The following is a 6,983-nucleotide window of genomic DNA, read 5'->3' as shown; positions in this document are numbered from 1 at the left end:
ACAGGGGTGACAGGGTGGGCGAGAGGAGCCCCTGCCTGCGCCTCGCCCTGCCTCGCTCCCGCCCTACGCTCTCTCCAGCCGTCCGCACTCACTTTGTCACAATTACGGGGCCGTCACTCGGCCGGGATTGTTTTCCCCAAATTGTTGTTCTATAAACTGGCTCGGGGTGGGAGGTGGGGTGGGGGTGGGGGGAATCTGACAAGCTGAAGCGGGAGGGAGGGGAGCGTGTGAGCAGCTGTCGAGGGCATAGTAACGTATTTACCCGCCACTGGCCCAGGGCTGGCCTTGGCTGATACAGAAACCCGTGAGGAAATTGATGGCCACCCCAACCTTCGCCACCGTCCCCGATTTTTCATCTTCCAGGCCTCTCTCGGTCTCAGCTGCCTCGGTTTCCCCAACCGAACGCGGCAGGTACTGGAGGCCGAGGCGATGACCAGACAGGACCAAAAGTTGCTTAGCCTTTCCCCAGTCTCTCTGGCCGGCGCCCTCCAGCGCCTGCTCACGTCGCAGGTTTGCACTCTCATTCCTAAGTGTGCCCAGGTCCCCTCACCCCGGCGCCGCTCGCTACCCTAGACCACCTTGTCGCTCCTCTATTCTGCAAACATCTGTTGCGCCCACTGAGCGAGAACTGCGCTGGCTTCCAGCTGCCCCCCTCCGCCCCCAACACCTCCCCCGCCCGCCTCCTCCCCGCCAGCCCAGCTTGTCGGCTCCGTGACAGCCGCCGCCGAAGCCCGGGCCCCGCGGGAGCGGCCGGAGAGGAGACGCTGCATGGCTGGCTCCGACACCGGCCTCCCTCGCGGCTCCAGGGGCAACGGAGGATGGCGGCCGCTGAAGCGAGACCGGAGTCGGCCGCTGGAGTTGGCAGGACTAGACGGGGGAGGGGGGAGGCCTTGGGTGGGCTCCTCTCGGCTTCTTTTAAATCCTGTCTTTCTTAGTCGGTCGCCCTCGGTCCAGCCTGAGCAGAGACCCTTCCAGCTGCCGCTGAGCGCGCGTGGGATTCAGTAGGTTTCCTGGTTCCTCCCCCCGCAACGCCCCCCAGTCCGGGTGATTTACACCCCGGCTCCGCTCAGCGGCCGCTTCCCAATCAGGAATATCGACCCCGGGCGGGGCCCTCGGGCCGCATCGATCCCTCTAAGGCTCGGGATTTAAAAATGTCAAATTTGCCTTTTCCAAGCCGGTGGAGGGGGCGGGGGCCAGGAGGAGGGCCGTTTGCAGGGGAGGGTGGACAGCAGGGCATCGACCAGGCGCCTGTGCCCGGAATGAAAAGCGACGGCGGGCGTGCCCTGGCATGGCCTGGTCATTCTTGTGTTCTCATTTGTGGCAACAAGGAAGCTCTACCTCTGCTGCCTGGATTCCACAGCACATCACTATTACACTGGGTCATTCCCAGAGGCAGGAACCCAAAGAGGAGCAAAGACCACCCCAAATTTGACGAGACAAAATTGAAAGAGGTTAAAACATAGGGGAAAGAGACAAAACTAGAGTGGCCCCAAGAACAATGTAGACCTGGGAATAGCAAGGCAAACAGAAGCTGCCTTAGAGGTGCCCTATAAAGCAATGTTCCAGAGACCCAGAATCCCCTGCTCTCTATATAAAGTGCAGGAGGTCCAGCCCTGGTCAGGCCAGTCTCAACTTCTTAGTGGTTTGAGAATGAATGGAAGAGTGGAGACAGAGCTAGGCGAAAAAGAGATGACTATAATGTAATTTATAAGTAGTATTGTCTTCCCAAGCTGTGGACTAGTAATTAGCTAGGCCCAAGCAAGAGTCCAAAGATTTGGGTCTTCAGCAACTACTACTTCTCTGGGCCCTAAGAGATGGATTCGCTTAGAAATCAAAAGATCTGGGTGTTGGGGTCTGCAGCCCAGGTCATGCTTTAATGCCAGCACTGGGAAAGCAGAGGCGGGTGGATCTCTGAGTTTGAGGCCAACCTAGTCTGCAGAGTGAATTCCAGGACAGCCAAGGATATACAGAGAAACCCGGTCTCCAGCAACAACAACTACAACAACAACAGAGAAAGAAGAAGAAAGGAAGATAGAGAAAAGAATCTGGTCTTTCTGGCTTGAGCATCACACAGGTGTTTGCTCAGTCTCACTCCTTTCTCGGAGATCACCACCAGCCAGGGGAGACCAGCTGGATTGGAGATCCCGCACTGGTACTGGAGATTGCATATGCTGTCCATGTAGGTCATGAAGAACTCTTGCAATAGTCACATCTGCAAGACTAAGCAATTAGATACCTAAACTTGGGCGAGGGGAGGAGTGTCCACTGCTTCCAGTGTTTGGGTTAGGGCTGGGAGGGATCAGTTGTCACAGCACTCTCACAGTTAACACCCCACACATCCGCAGGAGCATACCTCAGCTGTCACCCTGCACGCTGCTGCCATTTCCCCAGAACTGCAGAGCTGACAGCAAGTTGGGGGGGGGGGGCATATATCGGGATGGGTGTGGTGGCTCATCCTCCAAGGATAAAATCAGTGGGACACATCACCGACACTGACACGCATAGTCACTGATGCCTTTGCAACCATCCACTCTGTCCATGGTCGCCACGCACACGCCATTGTCTGGGCGAGCAATCACGCACAATTCTTCTGAGGTCAGGCACCAAAGCGCCTAGTTTTAAAACCTAGCTACATCCTGTCTCGGTATCTGACCTTAAATCACCTAATCCAAGGACAGAGTTTGTCTCCACCTCTGACTCCCTCATTCTTTAATTAAGGAGCCGGCCAACAACCAGGAGTCCAAGTTCAAGGTAGTCAAGGCCGGGGGTCGAAGTGAAAAGCCAGGAATAGAGGGAGCGATGGGACTGTTAAACGCTCCCTTGCTCCCGCTTCTGTCACTGGCCTCCTTCCCAGCACGTCCACTCGCCGCCCACCCGGCCCCCGTCCGCCTGTCAGTAGAGTAATGAATGCGCGCTCGGGGCCCTGGGCCCCCCCTGAGTCGTTCATCACTGCCAGCACCGCCCACTTCTGCCTCCCGCCGGGAGGGCTCCACAGCAGCAAGGGCCCTGCTCCCCCTACCCTACCCCAACCCCGGACCACTAATTGTCAGATTGAGATGTTGATTTGTCAGCTGGGAACCAGAGCCAAAGAATCCACAGTAAAACCTGGACTCCTTGAACTTCCTCTTGGCTCCACTTGGGCTCGCCCGGATTTGGAGCATTTCTTGATTTGATGTGGATGGTTTGGATTTTACTCAGGAGAGGGGGGGATAAGAAGCGCAGTGTCGCTGGAGAGATGGCTCAGCGGTTAAGAGCACTGATTGTTCTTCCAGAGGTCCTGAGTTCAAATCCCAGCAACCACATGGTGGCTCACAACCACCCATAATGAGACCTGAAGACAGCTACAATGTACTTACATATAATAAATAAATAAATAAAATCTTTTGGGCTGGAGAGATGGCTCAGCGGTTAAGAGCACTGACAGCTCTTCCAAAGGTCTGGAGTTCAAATCTCAGCAACCACATGGTGGCTCACAACCATCCTTAATGACATCTGACAGCCTCTCCTGGTGTGTCTGAAGACAGCTACAGTGTACTTACATATAAATAATAAATAAATCTTTAAAAAAAAAAAAAAAAAAAAAAAAGAAGCGCAGTGTCACTCTAGTCCGATAGGAGGCGCCATTGGCTAGAGGCCTGGCATTTTCTTGAAACGGGGTGGCCTTGGGTTTCCGTAGGCGGGGAACGGAGACCCCCTAAGGTTTAGTCCTCCAGACTCCCACCAGGTGAGACCCAGGAATTTGATCTGCCTCCCTCGGGCAACTACTAAGTCTCTACTCCTCCTCCCACTACCCCGCCCCAGGAAGGCCTCAGGGCGCGGGTATCAAGTTCTCCTTAGAGATTGCCCAAATTCCTTCCTCTTCCTCCGAAAGCCTCGGAGGGTTGCTCTCCGCTCTCCCGCAGGAGCCGCACCTGCAGGAGTCTGCTTCGCCCAGACCTGGGGCGCCTAGGTTGCAGTCCCAGCCCCGCCCTCTCCCAGGTCCGGGAGCTCCCCGGCGGCGGGCTGAGTGACGGGCAGCGGGTGATTATGCGGGAGGGGGAGCGGGGTGCGCCGCGGGCGGCAGCGCTGACCCTTCACATTTCCGATCCGCCGGGACCCTCATCCATCCGAAGCTGCTCTTTGTCTGGCCGCCTAATTGCTGGCGGACAGGATGGATGGCGGGACCGACAGCCGCGGAATCCCTAATAAAGGCCGCGGCCGCGGGGGAGGGAGCTCAGGAAGGAGGGGGAGCGAGTGGGAAGGGATGGAAGGAGATGGCAGGAAGCATTGGGCTGCCGCCGCGGGCTCTGAGGCGAGGCTTGCTGAGCTCACTGAAGCCAGGCTTGGCCCAGGGTGTAGGGCAAGAAGTGTGAGGTCGACTATTGTCTAAGGGCGGCATGGGGTTGGCTAAGTCTGCTGCTTGTCAAAGAACTAAGAGTCCCGGACAGAAAGAGGATCTTAGGGCCTACCTCACTTAGCTGAGCCCTGGAGACTTGGAGCTTGGCGCTTCCTCCCGGGCTCTCAGCTCTCAACAACCCACACCCCTCCTTCTGCCCCTCATCCGCCTCCTTTCACCTGTCGGTCTCCTGGCGGGCAGCGAGGGATTCGGCATCCCAGTGGAGAAATGAGGGGTCTGACAGCTGTCTGTGCAGTCAATTGCCACATTTCATTAGCCAGAGGCTGGAGAGGGCCAGAGGTGGTGATGGGGGCAAGGGGTGGGGTTGCCAGCTCAAAAGGGGGTGGAGAGGGTGCAGAAGACTAGAAGAGGAACCTCTTTTGGATAAGTGCAAAGCTGCGGAGAGAAGCCAGCTCTCTCAGGCCTAATAAGCATTTTGGAAGCACTCTCTACTCAACCCTCGCTAGGGAGCGAGGAACCCGCTCCCAGGCCAGAAGAGGGTTTGAACCAAAGGCTGTCCAAGAGCTCTAGGCCAAGGGGTCTGACTAGCTGATGAGTGAAAACCTTGGCTTGGTGTCTGCAAGTGCCCTCTGAGCCTTTGATGCAAACATATAGTCGCCAAAAGGAAGAAAAAGGCGCACTTAAGTGCGGCCACCAGCTTTTTGAAGTCAGAGGGAGTGAGTTTCGGGTTTTTCCTTGGAAGGCAGTTAGCAAACCTTCCCCTGACTTCATCCCTCCTTTTCCTGTACCCCCTCTGATATCTGAACCATTCTTTGTAACTAACTTTGGCCTTCTGTTAACTTTGTAACTAATATTGGCCTTTGGCCAATATTTTAACCTTGGTGGGGGTCAAAGTTGACAGCCAGGGCTCAGGTTGGGAAGTTAAAGCCTGGTGCTGTATATGTTAAGACCACTTCTGTCTTCACATGTAGATTGTTGGGTCCCTATAAACAACTGGCTACCTACCCCTCTTCAGTTTCTCTCTCCTTTGCATCGACGCTAGTATCATTGTCCCTTTCCCAAGCCTAACTAGGAATATCTCCTTACAGGGTGGAAACTGGACAAACGACCTCCCAGTTCTGGACCTCAATTTGCACATCTTTTACAGGCGGGGATAAAAGCCACCTCTCAGGGATGCAAAAGAATACGATGAGGACTTGCGTGGCCAAAGCCTTGATGCAAAATAAGCCTTGATTTAAGATAAGCACTTAATGTTATCTCAAGGGGCTGGAGAGATAGCTCAGCAGTTAAGAGCACTGACTGATCAAGTTCAAATCGCAGCAACCACATGGTGGCTCACAACCATCCATACAGCTACAGTGTACTCATATACATAAAATAAATAAATAAATCTTTTTAAAAAATAATGTTGGGCTGGAGAGATGGATCAGTGGTTAAGAGCACTGACTGCTCTTCCAGAGGTCCTGAGTTCAATTCCCAGCAACCACATGGTGGCTCACAACCATCTGCAATGGGATCCGATGCCCTCTTGAGGTGTGTCTGAAGACAGCTACATTAAATAATTAAATAAATAAATAAATCCTTTTTAAAAAATTTATAAAAAATGTTCTCTCCAGTCCTACGCAATGCCCCGTGTTCAAAGATGGACAAAGTCCTTTCTTTTGTACACATGCATCTAATGCCAGGCAACCCAGCTGCTTCTAGCATGTGTGGCCTCTAAAATGGAACTAAATGGAACTGAAAGCCAGAAGGGGAGGGAGAATATAATTCTCTACTGGTCCTGAAGAGGAGGAAAGGAAGGGGATTTTGATGGAACACCAGCCAGGTGCTCTCTCTCTTCCCCTACTCCCTCCCCAGATGAGGAAACTGAGGATTGCACAGTGATGGAAGCCACACTTTCAGTTTTTCCATCCCTTCTGTTGCCGACCTCTTCACCCCTTCTTTTCCCTAGAGGGCATCTGGGTCAGTGACAATAAGTATGAGAGAAAGAACGAAAAGAAAGAACCTTCAAGGAGCCAGGACCTTTCTGCTAGACTTAATAAAAATTTAACACGAAAACTTCTGCAGAGTAGAAGGCACATAACACATGCAAATCATATGCTAATCACATGCTAATTTAAAGTCTGGCCCTTGGAGCTCTGACACACACCTTGACTATATAGCCTTGGGGGAAATTCTGGGGAAACCCTTGGGTTCCCAGAAGGTAAGGATTCCCCTTAGGATCTTGTTACAGAATTTATGTTCCGTTTGTTTGTTTGTTTGTTTGTTTGTTTGTTTTTAGGGTCAGAGAGAAATTGAGTGTATAACCTGAGATTAGGATCATTGTAAATGCAGAGCCCTTGGTAGAGGTTGGCACAGGATTCAGACTGGAGTTTGGTTAGGAGATTGTGGAAGTCATCCCTCCTCACCTGCTTCCCACCAGTCCTGCACCCTGTTTCTGAGTCTTGCTGTGCCCCTGGATGCCTACTTCCCATTCTTAAACTCACCGCCCACCGGAACCTTCTAGCTTGATCCCCAGAGAGGCTCTAGGTGAACTATTCCTGACCCCTCCCCATTTCCCAGCATTCTCTCACAGATTTTGGCCCCGGGAAGACCTCCTGGATTAGCCCTAACTGGATACCTTGGACAAGTGTGACAGCTGCCGGGG

Source organism: Mus musculus, chromosome 15, assembly GCF_000001635.26.
Source record: "Mus musculus strain C57BL/6J chromosome 15, GRCm38.p6 C57BL/6J".
NCBI classification, from domain to species: domain Eukaryota; kingdom Metazoa; phylum Chordata; class Mammalia; order Rodentia; family Muridae; genus Mus; species Mus musculus.
The sequence above is the reverse complement of the archived record's forward strand: the minus strand, read 5'-3'. Positions refer to the sequence as shown.